Source organism: Grammomys surdaster, unplaced genomic scaffold (genome assembly GCF_004785775.1).
Source record: "Grammomys surdaster isolate TR1022 unplaced genomic scaffold, NIH_TR_1.0 194, whole genome shotgun sequence".
Lineage (NCBI taxonomy): Eukaryota > Metazoa > Chordata > Mammalia > Rodentia > Muridae > Grammomys > Grammomys surdaster.
In genome coordinates, this window is record NW_021604639.1 from 3,496,308 (window position 1) to 3,518,661 (window position 22,354).

The 22,354-nt window shown below is 39.7% G+C and overlaps 1 protein-coding gene across 1 annotated transcript in view; it reads right to left on the reverse strand.

Moving 5' to 3' along the window:
• Lyst (lysosomal trafficking regulator) overlaps positions 1-16,323 on the reverse strand; it is a 161,980-nt gene extending 145,657 nt beyond the window's left edge. Inside the window, exon 1 of the mRNA XM_028769800.1 lies at positions 16,225-16,323. The gene's annotated coding sequence lies outside the window, so the exon portion shown is untranslated. The remainder of the gene's footprint in view (positions 1-16,224) is intronic.
• Between the last annotated feature and the right edge of the window lie 6,031 nt (positions 16,324-22,354).

Genomic DNA, 22,354 nt, shown 5'->3' on the forward strand with positions numbered 1-22,354 from the left:
TCACTCTTGTATCAAAGCAGAAGCAAGAGTTCAGGGGAAAAAAAATTAGCAAAATATAAACCAATTTGAAGACTGCTGTAATATTTCAAGTAGAAGGTGAGATCTTTTTTTCCTAAGCAATAGTAGAAGAGTACAATTTTAATAAATGTTTATTTAAGAGTTACAAGAGCATAATTTTGATGGTAGATTAAATTGGGAAGAGAGAAAAGGAGTCAAAGGAGTCAGAACAAGTCTCTCAGTGGCTGACTGAGCTGCTGGTGTTGCCGCCTGGGCATCAACTAGCAGAAGAGCTCAAGCATGCATGCAGCATGGCTGCCAGGTCAGAACACACCTGGGAAGAGAGCTATGGCTCTACCCATGAGGCTAGTGATGAACGACTTTGCAGTAACTACTAAGACTAAATTCATTATGCCATACAGTTCAATCCCAAAACTTAAAGCATCCTTGTCAACTCTACCCACAGTTTCCTATACAGGGTGGAATAAGGAAATAGTATAAATACAGATCATTCTTTTGAGAAAACAAGACTAGGAAAGAAGAAAATATAGGTGGATGCTACAAAGAGAGGCCACAGGTCAAGAAAGGTTTTTGTTATATTTAAAAATAATGGTTCTCATTCTTGTTTGAAAACTTTTGGGAACCCAGTCATATGTTTAGGTTCTAAGGAAGTAACAGCCTGGTGGTACAGCTAGATATCACTAACTGGCTCTGCCTGGCCCTTCTCCCAGGCAATTCAGTCACAGTAAGAGTATTTACACATGAAAAAGAACAAAATGTTATACAAAATCAAAATCTTGTCTAATCATTGTGTATGTGAATAAATAATAGAGTGTGGAGACGTGTGGTTTCAGAGGACAACTTTCTGAAGCTGGTTCTCTCCTTCCACCTTTACATAGGTTCTGGAGATTGAACTCAAAGCCACCAGAATTTCCTGTTAAGGGTGTTTTCCCACTAAAACATAGCACAGGCCCATATCAGGGTCTTGCTTATTTGTTTTCTTTTCCCACCAAAGAACCCATTTACTGGTATACCAGTGTGTCCACAAGGGGAAAACCATCAAAGACAGGGGCAAGAGAAAGAATGAATGAAAGACGAAAGTCAGAGAAAATAAGTGATAATTGAGTTAAGAGTACAGGTAAAGAGGCCAGGCTAGGGGGCAGAGAGCAAGAAGCATTACACCATTGTCTGGAGAAATAGAAGGTGTAGATATGGCAAACTTATCAGATAGTAGCCAAGAATCAAGGCAGTTCAAGAATGATAGCCTCAACTGTTTCATTTAAGTCATAGACAGGACTCTACTGAACAATATTTATTGTGTGAAATTTATTATGTCCTTGCATATATATATATATATATATATATATATATATATATATATATACACACACACACACACACACACACATATAATCTTAATCTTGTTTTCTGCCTTATTTTTTTCTCCCCACTTTCCTCCTCCTCTCCCTTCCTTACCTCTTTCCCCTATTTCCTGCTTTCCCCGCATTCTCTCCTTTTTGTCTCTTCCCCTCATACCTCTCTCTGAACCTACAGCTTACCAACTAGCCAGAATCACTGGCCGTCCTCCTATCTCAAACCCCTCACTTCGGTGCTGGATTAAAGAATGCATTGCTATTACCACTTTCTTATGTAGGGACCAGGAATCTAAACACAGGTCATCACAGGTCCCTCCTTCCCTCCCTCCCCACATTCTCTCTCTCTCTCTCTCTCTCTCTCTCTCTCTCTCTCTCTCTCTCTCTCCCCCACACACCCACCCCCCCCCCCCCACCCCGCCCCCAGGGGGACGGGGGGGGGGGAGGGGGGGGGGGGGGGGGGGAGGGTGAGAGAGAGAGAGAGAGAGAGAGAGAGAGAGAGAGAGAGAGAGAGAGAGAGAGGTGTCAACTTTTGTTATTACTTCTCTTATGTTTTCTTGTTTTTCTTTTATACAAGCAAGTAAGTGACCTGAGAAGGATGCTACTCCTCATAGAAAGAATTTGCAACAAGAGGTGTTACTAGAATTTCAGCATCACAGGGCTTTGTAAAATAAATGTTGACCTAGATGTTCAACATAACAAATGTCGAGCTACGCTAATCCTCAAGGAGTGAAGGGGGAAAGAAATGGTGGTGTTGCTCCCATATTTATTCTGCACTGTGCAATTAGATTAAGTCAAATGAGAAAACATGTTTAATGAAATATTTTTAAGTTACATGGAACAGTGTAGGCTGTTCAAATAAAGAACACTTAGCTAAATATATTTAGAATAATTTTGTGTAGAGGGCAGAAATCTAAGAGAGCAACTGGTCCCTAAATTTTCTTTTCCTTTTATATTTCAGGGAGTCAACAGCAATAATTTGAGGTGAGCTCATTTCTCTTCCCAGGAGATCCCTTGTTTCTTATGTAGGTAAGCTTTCAGGAAGTTATTTGTGAGGCAGGGATATTAAAATTAACTGAGACATTCCATTCAGAACACAAATAACTGACAGACTGAAGATTAGTAGTTATTAGCTATCATCACCATCACTGACTCTGGTCCCTTCCTTCTTCTCTAGCTTTATTTCTAAGCACTCCTGGGCCCTCATCTCCTGCCTCTAGTCTGTTTTCTATCCAACCTAAATCTTACAACTGCTTTAAAAAAAATCACTCAGATTCCTTGAAATTACAAACGACATTCTACTTCATGGGAAATGAGACCCTAATACCTTTCTTAGAGCATTCAATATCCTCCACAATCTCATCATTCCAATCTCTCTATTCAGCTAACACACAGGACCACCTCTACAGTTCTCCCCAGAGGTGCACACTTCCTCCACACTGCTCACTGCTTTATCGTGTTGTTCTTGCCACGGAAATTACTAATAATTTCTTTTCTAAATGCCTTTATATTATCATTCATCACACTATACCATATACTTGTATTCTTTCCTTACAAACTAAATTACACTTTCTTATTAAGAAGGGACCCGGGGGGGGCAGTGTTTAAGAGTACTGGTTGCTATTCCAAAGGACCTAGGTTTAAATCCCAGTACCTACATAGTACCTTACAACCATCTGTTAACTCTAGTTCCAAAGGATTTGATATCTTCTTCTGGTTTCTTCAAGCACTGCATGCATGTTGTACACAGATATACATGCAGGCAAAATTTAAATTAAATCTTTTTTAAAAGATTTTTTTAATCCAGGTCTTCTTTTAAAAAAATATTATCAATGCTTAACACATGCTATAAACAGTAAGAAGTCAATAAATACCAACTCACTTAATGCTAACTTTGATAGAAAACACATATGTACTCAAATACTTTAAAAAAAAAACTTTCCCAAGCTAAGGCTCTAATATGAACTTAGAAAAGCCTTTTTCTATTCCACAGCTAGCTGTGAAATTTTAAAAAAAGAGGGGGGTGCTACACAAACTCTTAAAATCCTTAGCAAAGTTTACTATCTTTAAAAAACCTTAGGAATAAAAGTTGATATTGGCAAGCAGCTGAGTAGAGCCTCTAGGAGGACAGTCATGATAGGTTCCTGTCTGTAAGCATAACAGTATCATTAACAGTGCCAGGGATTGGTTCTCAAGTTGGGCCAGTCACTGGCTGGCCATTCCCACAGTCTCTGCTCCATCTTTGTCCTTGTTTTTTTTTATGGCAAGACAAATTTTGGGTTGAAGGTTTTGTTAATGGGTTAGTCCTTATCTCTCCACTGGGAGGCCTGCCTGGCCACAGGAGGAGGTTACTTCAGGCTCCATATCCCCCATGCTAGGAGTTTCAGCTAGAGTCATTCCCATAGACATAACTTTCCTCACCCATCCCCCACCCCAGATCTCTGGCTACCCAGTAGCTAACTAAAACAGAAGCAGAAACGCACAACCAAACAGATGGAATTCAGGGAGTCTTGTGGAAGAGTTGGGGAGAAGGACTGAGGGTCCCAGAGTGAACATGAACTCCACAGAAAGACCAACAGAGTCAACTAACCTGGACCCATGGGGACTCCCAGAGACTGAGCCATCAACCAAAGAGCCTACGTGGGCTGGACCTAGGTTCCTCACACACACATATGCCGCGTATGTGCAGCTTGATCTTCATGTGGGTCCCCCAACAACTGGAACAGGAGCTTTCCCTAACTCCGTTGCCTATGGATCCTGTTCCCCTGACTGGGCTGCCTAGATGGCCTCAGTGAAAAAGGATGTGCCCAGTCCTGCAGTGACTTGATGTGCCAGGGTGGGTTGGTACCCAGAGGGGCCTCTCCTTCTCAGAGGAGAAGCAGAAGGGGCATGGGGTGGGGAGTAGAAGGTTGTGATCAGTATATAAAGTAAACAAATAAATTAATGGAAAAAAGTTGGTATATCATTTATGTTATGTTAAAGATTATAATTCAAAGACTACAGGCTTTAAAAAGTTCTTAAGGGGCTGCAGAGATGGCTCAGTGGTTAAGAGCACTGACTGCTCTTCCAGCAGGTCCTGAGTTCAATTCTCGACAACCACATGGTGGCTCACAACCACTGCAATGGGATCTGATGCTCTCTTCTCCTGTGTCTGTACTCATATGCATAAAATAAATAATTCTTTAAAATAAAGAATGAGGCAGGGATCTTTGAATACCATTTTAAAAAAAGTTCTTAAACTTTTATTATAGGCATATAGCTCTTCATACTTGGTGAAGAGACATTAAAAATCATTTGAAGCCTAAACCTAATGTAAAGTGAAAATAATAAAATAATTTCTATAGCAAAATCATAACGATCAAGATTTATATGTTTTTCTGACATATGCAAAAGATTCCACAAAATAAGGTCTAAGAATACTAAACATAGTATTTCATAGGCCTTAAAGATACCTTGTAAGTCAGGTAGGAGGCTCAAACCTATAGTCAGTCTTAGAAAGCCACACAGAACCATGATGAGATTAAAGACAACCTAGACTACACCTTGGAAGGTTAGACAGTGCTAGTTTTCTCTTATTCTTCCATGTCTACATAGACAATATGACTAGCTACCCCTTAAAAGAAAAGATGAATTTAATTGATAGAGTCAAATATAGGAAAATACATTTCTTGCTATATTTCACTCCAAGAAAGCTAAGAGTGAGGTCAAATCAAGATACGGTTATTGAATCAACTTCTAACCATCCATGAAGAGGGCTGGTTAGGGAGGTGAACACAGGGTCTGGGAGAAGTGAAGCAAAAAGAAATAGTTTCTGAGAAAAGACTATTCAAATCTAACCCACATTCATCATCACAATAAGTTTTATCCCTATATTAAGAATATGGACAGGTAAGCTCGCATGGTGGCACGGTGTGCAATTCTGGCACTTGAGAGTTTAAAACATGAGATATGCCTCAAGTTCAAGCTCAGTGAATTCTAGGCTAGCCAGGGCTAGTGAGACATTTTCTACAATAATAATGATCATAATAAACAACAACAACAAGGACAACAACAACAACACAGTAGACACAGACACATAAAGAAAAATCAAATTATCCATGAATCACATACTGGAAGCTAATTGCTACAGGTTCCTAGGGTGCTCAGACATATTTTGGCTACAGAATTACATTCCTAAAACACACAAAAATGTTCAGGGTATTAGTAACACAGTAGATGAAATGTCAGAGTAAAAATAAAAGATATTTTTGAGCTTTTGGTTTTTCCTCAAATATTTATGAACCCCTGTGCCCACTTTTTAACTGTGAGTTTGACGTTGGTTTGTCAGTTTGTTTTGAAACAGGGTCTAGCTAATCATCCCAGGCAACTCCATACTTAGGATCCTTCTGATCTAGCCTCCTGAGTCCCCAGAACTGGGTGTATGTCATTAATCCCAGCCTGTTCCCTATTATTCTTATATTCAGAAAAAATAAAACTAGATAATTTCTAAATGTCTCTTTGGACTATGAACTTTCATGTTAGTATACCAATAAAAAAAAATGAAACAATCATGAAGATCCATTTACAATGTGTCTTTAATGTGAGTAAAACCAGATTTTACCAAAACAACATTGCTAGTATTTTATTTAAAAAAAATGAGGAGTCGGGCTGGAAAGATGGCTTGGCAGTTGAGAGCACCTGTTGCTCTTGCAGAGGACCAGTTTCTGTTCCTAGCACCCATGTCAGGAGGCTCACAACAGCTTTCCACTCCAGCTCCAGGGGATCTAACACCCAATTCTGATCTTGTGGGCACCATCACAGATGTGTTGCACTTACACTGATTCAGGTTCACATACATACAAACAAAATAAATACTTATTTATTAAAAATAACATAAAAAATAATAAAATAATAAATAATAAAATAACATAAATTATTTTATGTCAAATTATTATTAATAATAAAATAACATAAAAATAATAATGAACCAGTAAGATGGTTCAGTGGGTAAAAGTGCTTGCTACCAAATCTGATAACTTGAGTTTAATCCCCAGAACCTACACAGTGGAAGGAAAGAACAAACTCCTGAAAGTTGTTCTCTAACCTCCATGACTCATGCCTACACACAGACACACAGACATACTTCCTCTCAGACACACACAAATAATGAATGTAAACTATAAGGAATGCAGAAGATTATGCCAGTAACTTGAAACAAATGACTTTTAAAATAGTCTTCAAAACATTTAAATAAAGTTAACAGGAGAAAATGCAAGAATAATTATCATCATTATGGTGTTTGGAAACACCATTAAGAGGAAACACAAAAAGCAACAAATCATTTTAATCTTTAAAAAAATGTCAAGTCAAAGCTGAGGACACAGTTCAGTGTTAGAGCCCTTGATTGGCACTCAAGACCCTGGGTGCAACACATGTTCACAGGTGTGCACAGCCACACACACACACTTAAAACATCAGACTAGGCTGTGGAGATAGCTTAGTCAGCAAAGTGCTTCCTTTGCAAGCATCCTAGGACCTCAGTTTGATCTTCAGAGCCCATGTTTTTTTAAAAAAAAAAAAAAAAAAAAGCTGGGCGTGGTGGTATACGCATGTAAACCCAGTCCTGGGGAGGTGAAGACAAGTGGACCCTTGGAGCCCAACGGCCAAACAGCCTGACCTAATCAGCTAGTTCCAGGCCATTGAGAAATTTAAATAACAGGTATACCTCACCTAAAGAAAGTCCTCTAGCCTAACAGACACACACACACACACACACACACACACACACACACACACACACAGTCAAAATGCAGTGAAGTCCAAAAAGCAAATATAGAAAGCAGTGTAATGAGGGAGCTGACAGACATGCATAGCTGCCCTACAAGTTACACCAGTACAGCCTCCTTGCACTGGCCACACTGTATTTCCCACTTCAATGGATGAATAACCAGAGGTTACAACAATGAGTGCATTTTATGAACTGATAAATATGTTTGGCTGCCCTTTTAAAGAGGCCACATTATTAAGATAAAAAAAGAGGAAACTGTTCTTAGCACTGTTTTAATTTTGCAGTCACCCAAACTCAATGTATTTAATAGCTCTGCTGCTCCAATATAATGAATGTAGTTATGACAGCTGGTCTTCTAAGGAGTGAAGACAGCTATGCAACCAATAAAAACTGCAGCAAGTCGCATCTGACCAGATCAATGTTAAAAAATATTCTTACTGCTTTTTAAAAGTCATAATATATTAAAAACATACAGATTTAATTCTGTTTGTGGTACATAAATATGGATTACTATATTTAATCATAAGACATCTCCAATGTACAAAACACAGCTAACTTTTTAAAAAGAGATAAGTAGTATATATATAAAGGGAAAAAAGCCCCAGAAAATAGCAAGCATCCCAACAATCTTTTGGATAGCTCATAGCTAAAAACAGTACAAGAAAATGCAAGTAAAGTTAGTCTACACTAGATAAAAACTAAATATTTCCAACCACTGTAGTATTTGACACTTTTAATTAGTCTTATTTATTTAAAACACAACTCCCAGGAGCTAGAGTGATGGCTCAGAAGTTAAGAGCACTTGTTGGTCTTGCAAAGAACCCAAGTTTGGTTCTCAATACACATAGATATTTAAATCTTTTTTAAAGAAAAAAAAAATCTTCCAAGGCAGGTGCAGTGACTCTCAGAACAAAAAAAGATAAGCAACTAGGATTGTGAGTGTGAGGTTAGCCTGGGCTACAGAGTAAAACCCTATCTCAAAAATGCCCAAAACAACAAAACATATTTTCCTCTTTCTTCTGCCTTTGTAATGACAATCAACACTTTCTGACTTGACATCTCCCAGTTCCCTCTAAGTTTTTAACCCCTCACTTCTTCACTGCTTGCATTTAAAACAGAGGAAGTATCCCATTGACACCTCCTCCTTCAAGGTTACTCAAAAGTGTCTATAATGGAAGCACCCTTCACCTCTGTTCTGTGCATTGCAACCTGGTTTTTACTCACAGTCCTCTATCGAAACCACTCAGGCCAAGAGCAACAATAACTAATTACCAAATTCATTCTAACAAGCACGCCCCAGTATTTATCTGAGCAGACCTCTCTGTAAAATACAAAGCATATGAAAAACAATAATGGTTCTGTTCTTAACCCTCTCTTCTGACTTATGGGATCACATATATATTCATACACATACTTCTATTTATATTTTGTGGGTTTCCTCTTCTGATTACTGTCTAGTGTCCTTGACTAGACTCTTCTCTGCCTGCTCCTTGTGTTGATGAGGCTCTGGATTTTATTCTCCTCCTCATTTCACTTTGTGTGTGTACTCTCCTTTTATGAACTCAGCCACTTTTGAGGTTTCAACTATCACCTACATGTTTAATGACTTCCTAAATACTCATACAAAGATGAGTCCAGACTTTCTTATATAAAAGGTAGCCAGAAAGTCTCAGGACAGTACCATGACACTAGAGAAAACAATCTTAAACTGGCACCATACAAGCCCCTCTAATGAAAAACTCGGTGCATTCATTCTCAGTAGCTACCCTTTTCCAATTTAACTCCTCTGCTTACCTTCACTGGGGTGCCCAGCCTAATCCTGGCTTATGTCTTTTGTCTAAGAGTAACTATTAATGACACCTTTTGTTCTCAAAATACCATCTAATTGACCAACAAACTATATGACTGCCCCACATATTCACCCATCCCTCTGAGGTTTTGTACCCTACTAGGTAAGTCCTCCTTAAACTTTTTGTTTTACTTACGAGAATATATATATATATATGTGTGTGTGTGTGTGTGTGTGTGTGCGCGCACGCAGATATACATGTGTATGTATGTATGACCTCAGAAACACCATCCATCTTTTTTGAGACAGAGTATCTCATTGTCCTATAACTTACCAGTTAGTTTAAACTGGACAACTAGCAAGGGGTCCTGTTGTCTCTGCCTCCCCAGAGCTGCAATTTTAAGTGCATGTTACTAGGGCTACCATTTTTACATAGCTTCTGAGGATCAAAATTAGGGTCTGACATATATGAGGCAGACACTTTACTGACAACTCCTCAGCCCCCTCTCCATGTACTTTACTCCTTCCTGAGCCCTATGTTTGTTGCTAAGAAGCTAGAATACCTTCATCTGTTCTCACTGACATCATTACCAAGTTCTCAGTCTGGAAAATGTCAGTATTCACGGGGCTTCCCAACCACAGTGCTTCATTTTATCTACTTTCAGGGTTACATTTACAGGTGTCACCTACTGGCCAAGCTTTGAGTAGGACATTACCATTTATTATCAACATCATGTGTTCTCCACAAGAGCCGATCTTCTGGGGTTCATTATCAGTAAGAACAAGTAATCCTAATATACTAGACTTAAGTGCTAACCTTTGTTTTTCATGGCTCCTGCTTTGCATGGTTTAATAGCTGGTCATTCGGACTTTCAAGCTACACAGACTCAGGTACTCCTGGCTGTGTACTGTCAGGAAGGCTACTGACTAGCACTAGTATTACTATTGTTGTGATTAGCAAGCACTATTAAGACTGGCTTCCCAGAAACAGCAACTATATTTTTATCTTTATTACTTAAAATTACCCCAACTTGGAATTTTAAATTTAGAATTCTCATGTGTACCCCTTTTTCTACCTCTAGTAGTCCATTACTGCCATAAACCCTACTCATAAATTCCTTTTTACTAAGATTCTTCACCTTCTCTACTCTCCACATGTATCAGCCTGAAGTTGGTTTGGCTTTTCCTCCTAATTGAGTAGGAGTTCTATGTGTCATTGCTTTGAACAATGACCCCACTGCCATCTTCTATTCCTTGGTGTCATACAATCCTTCTTGCCAGGTTCTTCATTACACCCTCCTTTCCTATTCTCATCCAGGTTCAGTTGACCACATTTATTTTTTCACCTAACCAAAGCAGGTCATGGAAAAAAACTACTAATCATTCTGATAACCTCTGTATATTTGTGATTTCAAATCTTGGTAGAATATTTATCAGGATTCAGTAATTAGGTCACTAGCCCTTGTTTAAATTCCTTCATCTCCACACAATAGCTCTTTTCTGGACTCAATTAGCCACAAAAACAAGAAATCCAAATACACTAGGCTTAAAGTGCTTCCCCAAGCATACCCCAACTCACATTTTTCTGTCTCAGCAGATAACCTTGTACATAGAAAAAAAAAAAAAGACAGCACTCTGGATGCTCGGCTCAACCCACTCCCTTATTTCCTTTTCTTTTGCAAACAGGAAGATGCATTACTACTCTTCTGAGTAGCCCTTTTTACCCTTACTCCTGAGCCTACAACTCTCCTTTCTTTCATATCATATTGAATCAATTAGCATCTTTCTATTACTGTTAGCAATCTGTTAAACTCCACCTCCAGAGTCACCTGGCAACAGCCAGGTATGCTCCGCCCCACAGTTACCTGGCAACAGGCAGGTAACCCTGCCCACTATAAAAGGGGCTGCTTGGCCCCTCCTCTCTCTCTTGCTCCTCAACCCTGAGCACCTGCAGGTTGTCTCCCCTCTCTCCTTCTCTTCCCCCTCTCTCCACGTGGTCATGGCCGGCCTCTACTCCTCTCTACTTCTCTCTCTCTCTCCTCTTGCTCTCCCACTCTCTTAATAAACCTCCCCTCGTGGAACCATCTTGGCCTGCTGTGATCTGTCCCAAGCTGCGCCGTGGAAATCCTTTCAATTACCTTTCCCTCAATCCACACAAGCATCTTTGACATCATTCCTCAAAGAAACACACCTTTGGTCATTCACACCTCCCGGTTCAAGTTTTCATACACTGTCTCCTCTTCATTTCAAAAGTATCTGAAAGACTATACTTACTGAATAAATATGTTCTTACATAATTAAGTTAATTTTTTAAAATTCTATGCAACTTGGTTCAATGAAAAAAATCAAACAGCAGTTTTAGCTTCACCCCAAACTGAAAACTAATAGATTTTGTTTCCTTTTCATGTATCTTAAAAAGTAAACGTAATCAGCATCACTATTCACTCAGTTTAAACTCTTCAAAGCCTGCTTTTATTCCTTTCTTTTATCCCATTTCTTAGGTTAGGACTGCTACTGCTAACTTTTCCCATCTTAAACTAATGGGGGGGGGCTTTTAAGGATTAAAATACTGAGTGTATAGTCTTCACATAGTAAAGTGCTATAAAAAGGATATACTGTTATTATGCTGTCTTTAGCAAAATGAGCATGAGGTTAGATCACTGACTTATTCTTAAAAAAAAAATGGAAGGATCTCAGTAATCAATGCTTTCTTTTCTGATCATGAGTCATGAAGTATTTGCCAATCTAACATAATTTTTCTGAGAATCAGTGTCAAATGTTTCAATGTACAATTTCTCAGATTCACCTCTAATTCTTCAATTTTGAAATGTAAAACAGGCAATTCTTGCTGGGCATGATGGTGTACACCTTTTATTTCAGCACTCAAGGAAGGAGTACCACAAATTCCAGCCAGGCTGGGCTCAAAACAAACAAAATTCGCCATTCTTCAAGTTTCTGGTAAAAATCGACTTTATATACAGCAGTTTTAGGTTCACCTCAAAATCAAACGGAAAAAAGAAATCACACATAGCTGTCTCCACATGCACAGCCTCTCTGGCTATAAACATCCCACACCGCCGGTACATTGTTACTAACAAACATATACTAACAGAGCACCCTCATCCCAAAGTCACAGCCTACACTGAGACCCACAGTTGTTCATACAACAGGTTTTGATAAATGTATAATATATATCCACCACTGTAGTATTGTACTGCCCTAAAAATTGTCTGTGTTCTTTGCCCATTTATTCTTCCCTTTCTTCAACTTCCGATCTTCTGTCTCTAGAGTTTTGCTTTGCTTTTTCCAGAATGTCTCATACTTGGAATAATAAAGTACACAACTCTTTCAGACTAGCTTCTTTTCTTCTTGGTAATATGTACTTCAGATCCCTCTTTTAAAGCTTCAGATACTTTTAAATACCACTTATTAAGGTGTAATTGGCATGACATGTAACACACTGTACATCTTTAAAGTATATAATTTGTCCAGTTTCAACATATGTGTACACCCATGAAACTATGGTCATAATCAAGATAGTGGAACCTCTCTATCATTCTCTGCAGTTTCCTAGAACATCCTTATTACCCCTCCTTTCTCTGCCTCCTCCCTTTACCCATATATACCCAACCCACCACTGATATGATTTCTGCCACTATATTTAGAACACATTTTCTAGATGGAACTACAAAGTACATAGTGGGTTTTTTTGATGTTGGATTGTGATTGTATGTGTGTACCCACACATAAGTGTGTTGGGGGTGTCTAGCTTTCTACACATAATTACATTGTATGATCTTATAGTCCATTCCTCAATTACTAATTAGTAATCCACAATATAAATGGCTCTTTACTTTTCAAAGATCGGTAAAACAGTTTTATAAACATGACTAAGTGTATGCAGAACCCTAGTACTCATCTAATTTTTCTATTTATTTAAAATGGCTAGAAGCCCTCATTTCTGCACCACTGTGGGCTTCAATTTCAAAGACTAACATTGGAATGAACCAATGACTATCCTTTTGGAAAATAATTTTCTTTCTTTCTTAACTAAGCAAGATGTCTGGTTTTAAGCACTGCTATTTCATGTTATTGGGTACTTTGTTTTTCCTTACTCTATTCTTTCCAGTGCTTAGACTTAGCAAGCATTCAAAAATTCTGAATCTCACTCAATTATCATAAGCAAGGACAAGGGAATTAATAGGCACAAGGACAATCTCTGATGAGAAACAACAATGAAAAAGTAGTACCAATGAGAATAGAGTTGCCCCACTGACTCCACGATCAGTTTATAGTTACTCACTAATCTAATAGAGGATAGATATGCTGAAATTTTATTATAACGTATTAGTTATTTTCTGGTTCTATATTATAAAGAGTAGAGCTCAGGACTACATACTTTCTGATACAAGTATTTTGTTGCTGTTGTTTTCTTTCACAGTACTGGAGATTAAACCCAGAGGCCTATGCATGCCAGACAAATACTCTACCACCATGCCACATTCTCAACCCCATTTTCTCAGTTTTGAGACAGAGCCTCACTAAGCTGTTAAACTGTCCAGGCTGGTCTTGAATATGTGATCCTCCTGCTTCAGCCTCCCAAGTAGTTGGGACTACAGAGATGCTCCATCAAGTTCTACAGATCAAAGTACACTGGTCTAATACTTTATATTCTGATGTTAAAAACAAATCTCCATTTAGAATGTGATGGTCCATTTATTTCAAGTCATCTGTAATAGAACAAAAGAATTAAGGTAATCTCTTTGTTGCTTATTAGAAAATCATTTTTAAAAAATCGGGTCATTTACATTGCAATTTCACAAATGGCAGGAAAAGCCACATTTGATAACATTACTGGGGTTTAAATTCTTTTTAACAGGCATCTAAAAATAATTCAGAAAAAAAATCAGATGAAGGTGTTCAAGTTAAATATAGCAGCAGACTATAAAAAATACTCTGGAGTTCTGTATTGCATGGCTTTCTCTACAAGTAAAACAAACACATGGACTAAATCCAAGCAAATGAAACCAACGCTACATTTGGGAACATAAATGACTAGGTTGGTTCAAAAGAACTAAAAAGAAAATGAGCCAGAGAAAGGGTTTAGTAAAAGTACTTTTCTAGCATGCTCAAGGTACTGGGTTTGATTCTCAACACTGGAAGAAAAAAAAAGAAGTAAGCATGAAATGAAAATTGTCCATGTATGGGCAAAATGGTTAAGCTCCTGGAATAGTCAAGGCAACATAAAAATTTCTGCAATGCAAAGTCACTAATGTCTATTACAAATAATCTCCACTTGGATGTTTAGTTTTATCACTTAAAACCTAACTACCCAACCAAGCCTATTCTTCTCAGTAGTTCTCAGTACCTCCCTATTCTACCGTTCTTGCTAAAGACAAACTGCTGGTGTCCTCTACATCTCCATATACGTATTAAAAAGTCGATAACCCTCACTGCAGCCACAGATTCCTGTATCACTTCTGGCAGCATTAGACTAACAGTCCCAGAGTTGGTATCTCTGCTTCTGTTCCTGCTAACCCTTCCTCCAAACGGTGGTATGGCTTCCAATTAGCCATAGTATGGCTCCTTTGAAAATCAAGTTTGATTATATCAGTTTGTAATGAAAAACAGGACTCCTCTCCCTACAAAGGCCTTCACAATCTGATCTCTCACCCTTTTAATCTGTCAGTACTCTACAACTCTTACTTAACTGGCTCCAGCACAGCCAGACCAGCCTCTCATCTCTCTTCAGACTCCAGTCTCCACAGTATTGCCTCAGGGCTTTTGCAAGTGGCTTTCTCACTCAGAAAAGAGCATGGATGGCCCCTCACTTCCTTCCGGTTTTCAAATGTCATTTTTTCCAGAAGGCCTTTCCTAACTACCTCTAATCAAATTGCAACCTGTTTCTGGCACTGTCTTCTCCCTGTTTTTTCTCTAAGTCCTTTAACATCATCTGACAAGGGCATATTTTATTTATGATCTAAGGTTCTTCCAGAAGATGTATGACGCAAGGGGGGGGTATTTATCTGTTTATAAAAAGTGTCTGGCCCACAATAGGTACTTAATAGATCTTTACTAAATGCATATGCTATATGTGCAATTTATTGTCTGGGAAGTATTTTAATGGAAACTAAATTACAGAAATTCATCTCTCCCTTATGTCCTCTCTCTTCCAAAGTCTCTCAATATCTGTATGTATTATCAATGTGGATGACAGCAAAGAACAATAGAAAAGTTACTTGCAAAGCTCTTTAAAAACAGATATTCCCCTACCAATTAGCTACATAATAAAAGCTAAGAGCCAACATCTTTATTAGTATAAGGTTACTAGGTGTGGAAGTTAAAAGTAATGGCAGATCAGCCAAGCACCTTCAGGAAGAAAAAGCTCAAATCAATGTGCCATATCAATCTGTTAAACAAACCCTGAAGAAAATGCAAAACGAATTTGATCCTTAAGGAAATACTGGAAATACTGGCCAGAATTCAACACAAATGTGTATTCAACACGAGTCAACACCCTAATTTTTTTTCTCACACCATCAACTACCAAGCAAGAGCCGTGTCTGTGTGTGTGTGTGTGTGTGTGTGTGTGTGAGAGAGAGAGAGAGAGAGAGAGAGAGAGAGAGCGCATCAAGGATGTTTTGCTGTTTTGTTTATCCCTCTGAGGATTGGATGAGGACACTTTACTTGACTCCCTGAGCTCCAACACTCCATCGTGAACCCTCGGCCTCCGAGGGGGGGCAGAGGAAATCTCCCTGGGTTATGTCCCTATTATATTAGCATCCCAAACACCACTCCAGAGGTGCGCGCGAACCACCAAGGGTTGTTTTCAGAGTCCCGCAGCAGGTGTCAAGGGAAAGGAAGGGACAGCAGGGACTCAGGAGCACCAGGGTGGGGATGACAGATGGGCCCGCGGCGCGAAGTAAGACGCCCTGAACCTGTCAGCTCCCGCTGTCACCTGCTGGGAAGGACCGGGCAGGCTGAAGGTAGCGGCGGTCCGGGACAAGCGCTCCCCGAGATGAAGCGCCCCCTGAGGGCACCGGCCCGCCGCACCAGCCGGCCGGTAAGTAAAGTTAGTATGGGTCCGCGACGCCGCCACAGCCCTCCGGGCCCGGGACCCCCTCAATCAGCAACCGTGCAGAGCCTAGAGTGCAAGCGAACCCCGGCCGGGCCGAGCTCCGGGCACCACCCGTTCCCTCTGCGCCGCACGACCCCGCCCGGGCAGCCCGCCACCTTCCCGCCATGCCCCGCTGAGGTCGAGACCCTGACCCCCTAAAGGAGCCCGCTGCCGTCTTTACCTCCGCTCTGTGGTCCGCCGCACGCTCTCACCCGTGCAAGAGAATCCCGACTCACCACAGCTGCCCGGCCAGCGTGAGCTCTCACCCCCGCCCCCTCAGGTAACCCGGGAAACCGGGAACACCACCCCTTCCTCCCCCGCCCGGACCCAGACCCGCTCCTCTGCGCGTGCGCACAGACCCCGCCTCGAGCGCCTAGAGTCCCGCCCCACCGAGAGGGCACGCCGGGGTCGCCGACGTGATGCGTGGAGAATCTCAGCCAATGAGAGGAAAAAGGCGGGACAAGTGCAGCGGGGCGGGCCCTGTGCAGCTTCTCTGAGCTCCACCCCTCCCGGCAGCAGAAAGCTTCATCCAACCCAGGAGATTCAGCCCCCTAAAAGCGCAAGCACAGTGTCTTCTTTCTACTGTAAACTCACGTTTACTGGAAAAACTACATCTATGTTGAAGACTGTTCAAAGTGACTGACTGACTAAAACTTTACCATTATGGAGAGATGAATGATCAGTAACCAAAATTATCTTGGCTTAAAAACCGCTTATTACCAACCTCTGTAGCTGACCTAAGATCTTTGTGGCTGTTATGTAAAACGTTTGGAATGTATTGTTAAACTTAGCCAATGACTGGCTTTTCAGCAATGCTCAAAAGAAGGATACCATCAGCGGGAGATTTTCCTGCTGTGCTGTAGTCTGCTCACCTGATGTTCTTTGCCCTGTATTTGGCAAATGTATTGATTTATGGTCTTTTGTTCTACCGCTATAAGACCTCGTGTAAACCTCTTCCACAATAGAACGTGTAATTCTGAGAAACCCGAATCTGTATTACTAAGCAATATTCACTCAAAGTTGCCTCAGAATAAACTTTCCTTTGTTTTTTGGTTTTTGCTTTGTTTTGTTTTCATGGACTATATGTGCAATGAACTGTTGTCCTATATTCTGTTGGAGGTCAAAGGATTAAAAAAAAAAAAAAAAAAAAAAACAAAAAACGGAAAGGTTCTCCAAGATGGAAGCAGGGCTATCCTCAAGATAGCATTGGGGCCTGACCTTATATTTCTGTCAAGAAACAGAAAGAGAGAAACTTGCAAAATTTCTGGGTCCAGGTATAATACCTTACCCAACCCTGTTCAAGTATGCTTGCAAACAGTAGACCATGTGACAAAGATCCTTGCTTAAACCAAACTTCAGTCAGACTTTTGAACCTCCTCCTTGGCCCATGTGTTATGTGTGCACATCTTTGTAAACTCCAGATTTAGCAATCACCAAGGCTGTTTAGCAAGAACCCATACATACACAATCACACCCTCCCTATCTACAAAAATGTTTCAGTCCCCACCTTTGGTATCTATTCATGCTGGCCTGCCTTCAGCATGAATCTTTCCTAGTTGGTGCTACCAAAATTCACCCATGTTGGTATCAACCATGTGCTCCGTGTTTCTTGACTATAAATCCCCACTTATCCCTAGCCTGTTTAGAACAGAGGCCAGCTCTGTACCTGGATCTCTTTTGTTATGCTAGCCCTGGATAAAATTTGCCTTGACCACTTTAACTTGTGCCCAGCTTTGATTTCCTCATGACTATTAATGTTATATACTTTAATATACCAATCTCTTCTGAGTGTGGGAACCACAGGTTAAATACAAGGGTATCTGATCCTCACCACAGACAGTCTAACTAAACCTAAGACTGACAAAATGATGCTGCTGTAGGCATTTGACAGCTTAGGGGCCACCCTTCCTCTTCTTCCAGCCACAACTGTGGCCGGCCTTTTAGATAACAGAAGGCATGGTGGGGGGAGCCAAAGCTATACTGATATATTTGGTATCATTTGGCAGTTTTTAAAGTCTTCCCAAATAGTACAGTTAATAATCAAATAGTCTATGGCTTGATCATGTAGCAGAAGAGTAGGGAGGAGAGAGTTACAATCAATGACAGAAAAAAACACAGGAACCCCCGTTTTCACCACTAAAGACTATATAATAGTTAGAGCATGTCTGAGAAAAGCCCATAGCATACACATGTGAGGAAAGGCGGGAGCTATGGACATGACCTATAAAGACTCACAACCACCGAGGCCAATGCTTTGAGCCTTTGATCTTTCTCCAGCTCTGGCTCAAGCTTTTCTTCCTTAATAAACTGTCCTTTCTTTCTACCACTATCTTATGTTTCCCCGGTCCAATTCCTTGCTCTAAGACAAAAAACCCTGGAAACTCCAGTGGGTAGCTTCCACACTCCATAATCTGTCTAGAATAGTAGGGATCGCTGCAGACCTAAGGCCTCCAGTCACTTTTTTTTGCACAGGAACTGAGAAATAAAAATAATTCAGGATGTTATATCCAAAGGCTATTTACCAGATGCAATTCTTAATTCCTCAACTCCCTTATGGCCTGATGTGTCTGAAGGGGTCTCTCTGGGAAAATTCCTCTCTTTAAAATAACTTCATCTGATTCCGGTATTTAACCATTAACAGCTCATATCTTTAGGCAGAGGTTACCCACTTCCTTTGGCAGGCAGTCTCTTAAAATGCCAGTACCCTAGGGATGGGCAACATACAAAGTCGCTAAGAATCAAATGTAAGAAATGCCACAAAATGGGCACTTGTTTAACAAGTATGTAAAGAGCATTTCTTAAGTACTAGGATCGGTGCCCAGCTCAGTGCCAGGCACTTGAAACACTGCAATGTTTCTAAACACAAAGAGGAAAAGTAGTTACACCTTAATGGTCAGATATTTACCTAAGACTGAATCTAGTCTGTTCACTCAAAGTTCTCCCACTAATCTAAAACAACAACAAACAAACCTTTTAATGAACAAAAAGTCACAGAAACATCAAGTAACAAACTGCTTTCTGGTTCTCTTGGAAGAAAGATTATAGATGAATGAGCAAGACTTCAATAAATGGAAAGAAAATGAAAGACATTATATAATGGTATACACTGATCCTCAAAATATTTTTATTCATAAAAGGCCAAAGTAATGGCATTTGTGACATTTTCTGCCTTCATCATAAAGGATTTTAAACAAGACATTACAGTATTTATTCTATTCAGGAACCCTTTAGAATTAAACCAAGTATAGTAGTGAACACTGATAATCTTAGCATTTCAGAGACTAAGGCAGGACAATTGCCACAAATTCAACACTAATCTTGACAACTTGAATTTGATTATCAGAACCCACATGACAGAAGGAAAGAACCAAATTCTAAAAGTTGTCCTCTGACCTCCACATGTATTTCATGGTTTGTGCACATGCATACACACACGCATACCAAACAGACAAACAAGCATATAAGTAAATATAAAAACAAAACTAACATGGCATATTAGAATATTAATATTCAGGTATAATAGTACATGCCTAGCACTCAGGAAGTGGAGGCAGGAGGATCAAGAATTCAAGGTCATCCTTGGCCACATAACGAGTTTGAGGCCCTTTCTCAAAACAATAAAAACAAAAATGAGTAAATATGAATAACTAATAGAACACTAAGTATACACAAGCTTAAGACACTTAGCTTAAGAGATTTCAAATGGATATCAAAACAGTAATTGAGAACATACAAAAGTGACAAACATCTAAAGAAAGAAAAACAAATAATAAAGAAGGAAACTGTACTTATGTTTATTTGCTACCTTGGAGGAGTTTTATAGCTGTAAATTGGCAATATAACTTGCCTCAGAATGAATGCTAAAATGACATTAAGGCTTTAAAATATATACTGTAAGGTGCACATCTTCATATTTAATTGTTCCCTATATACCTTTAAATGTTTTTAGTGGCTGAGAGGTCACATGGCTCCTCATTTCACTTCAGCAAAAGCCAATGTCCTTGCAATGTCCTTGCCCCAGAACCTCACCTCTGTCTTCCTCCCTTCCTTCCTCCCAGAGTAGCCTCTTCAAGTATATGTTTGCCACATACTTTCAGGCAATTTCTCGCTTTAAGATCTTGCACTGCCTGGCCCTTTCACCCAAAGTGCTGTCTCTTTAGATAACCACAATGATAATTCCTTTAGCTATACTCCGATTTTTATCTCCTAGTAAGATCTACCCTCAGTACCGCCTTGGGACCTCAGCAACAAAGGCTTCTGCCCTGGACCCTGTGCCTGAATTTCTTTCATAAACCAAATACCCTCTAAATAACTGCTTTGTTTTTTGTTTTTGGTTTTTTTTTTTTTAATTTAAGTGATTTGTCACTTGGGATCCTAGACTTCAGAGCAGTTGGGAGGACAGGCCTACACCACCAGGCCCAACTACCATGCTTATTTTTATCATCACTCTCACTTAGAAAACAAGATCCACAAGAACATCAATTTTTGTGCTGGACAGAGTACCATGACTGCAAGTCATGAAATGTAATTTGTAACTTTAAACATCTTTTTTATAACACCTAGCAATTTTAACATATTTAAATGATTTATTTATTATTCCTTTTTTGTTTTCCTGGGTATTGGATCTAGAGCCTTGAACATGCTAAACAAATACTCTGACACCAAGATATATGCCCAGCCCACTTTTTACTGTTCTATTTTGAGACAGTCTTACTATATTGCCAAGGCCTGGCTAGTATGCTTATTGTAATCATCTTTCCCACTTAAGACTGCATGATCCAAGCTTTGTACCACATGATATATCACAAAGCCCTGAGTTCGAAATACCTCTGTCTTCTGTAGTCACTGGCACACATGCACATAGACATACACAGGGACACACACACACACACACACAGGGACACATACACACACACAATATTACCAGGTACTCAGGATAGTATCTCTTGCCTGTAATCTGAATACCACAGAGGTTGAGGCACAAGGATTACTGTAAATTCAAGACTAGGCTGGATTGCAGAGTGAGACCCTATCTCAGAAACAAAACAAAAAAGAAAACCAGCTTAAATTCCAAATAAGCATCCAAAGAGTATATTGATTATAATTCTGAGTTCAGTTTATACAAAGCTTAATGCCTAGTGGGTTTGTGAAGTGTGGAAGGATGCAATTTCTATAACAATATAATGGTCAAAATGATATAGTTAACTATATTTATACATATAGCTCAAGACCAAGGAATTGTTTCGTCAAAAGAATAATGAGTCAGGGGAGTTGGTCCAATTGATGAAAATTAAGTCTCATCAGGATGACAGGAGTTGGGATACCCGGAAGCTAAAATAAATGTCCATGTGTGTGGTAGTACATCTGCTTAGAAGCTAGGCTTCCCACATGTCAAGCTCCAGGTTCATTTGAATGACTCTGACTCAGTAAAAAATTAAAGACCCTGATATGCACAACAACTGTTCATATATGTTTACCAACACACATGTCAAACACATACACACGCACGCACATGCATACACACACCGATACATGCAAAAACGTCAGAGATATATCAGACTGAGAATATAATTTAGTGGTAGAGCAGTTGCTTAGTGTGGATGAGGCCCTGGGCTTGATTCCCAGGATTTCAATAACAACAATAGTATAACTATGATTACTATTTTAGACATATAGACTGAGTTTTGGGTGCTTTGCCTTAATAAATCTTTAAAATGTGATTTTAAACAGGTACCTTAAAATTTGATTGAAATTACCAATTCATAATTAATGTCTCCACGATATAAGTATCATCTTCTCTTCCTTTTTACAAAAGCTATACTATCAAAGTTGATTTTAGTGTAAGTCTTTAATGCAATTTTCTTTGCTGTTTCACGGATAGCAAATGTCCTTATTGTGTGGACACTTTATTCAAGATTTGTGTCATTCCACTACAAGATTTGTGAAATTCAAAAGCTACTTTATGAGGTGACCTTTGAACTAGCAAGAAGTCTTGAAGTGATTCAGATTTTCTTCTTTGCTGTGAAAACCCTGTGCTAAGTGTGACCTGAGGTTTGACTTTCATGTGTAGGAAAGACTGCTTGTGGGCAACGGTGTCATTTTCCCATTAAAGTATTACTTTCTTTTCAAAATATGACCTGTTTTATGCTTCTCATTGGAAATGTGTGTGTGTGTGTGTGTGTGTGTGTGTGTGTGTGTGTGTGTGAAAGAGAGAGGGGGAAGAGGGAGAGGGAGAGAGAGAGTGGGAGAGAGACAGAGAGTGGGAGAGAGAGAGAGAGAGAGAGAGAGAGAGAGAGAGAGAGAGAGAGAGA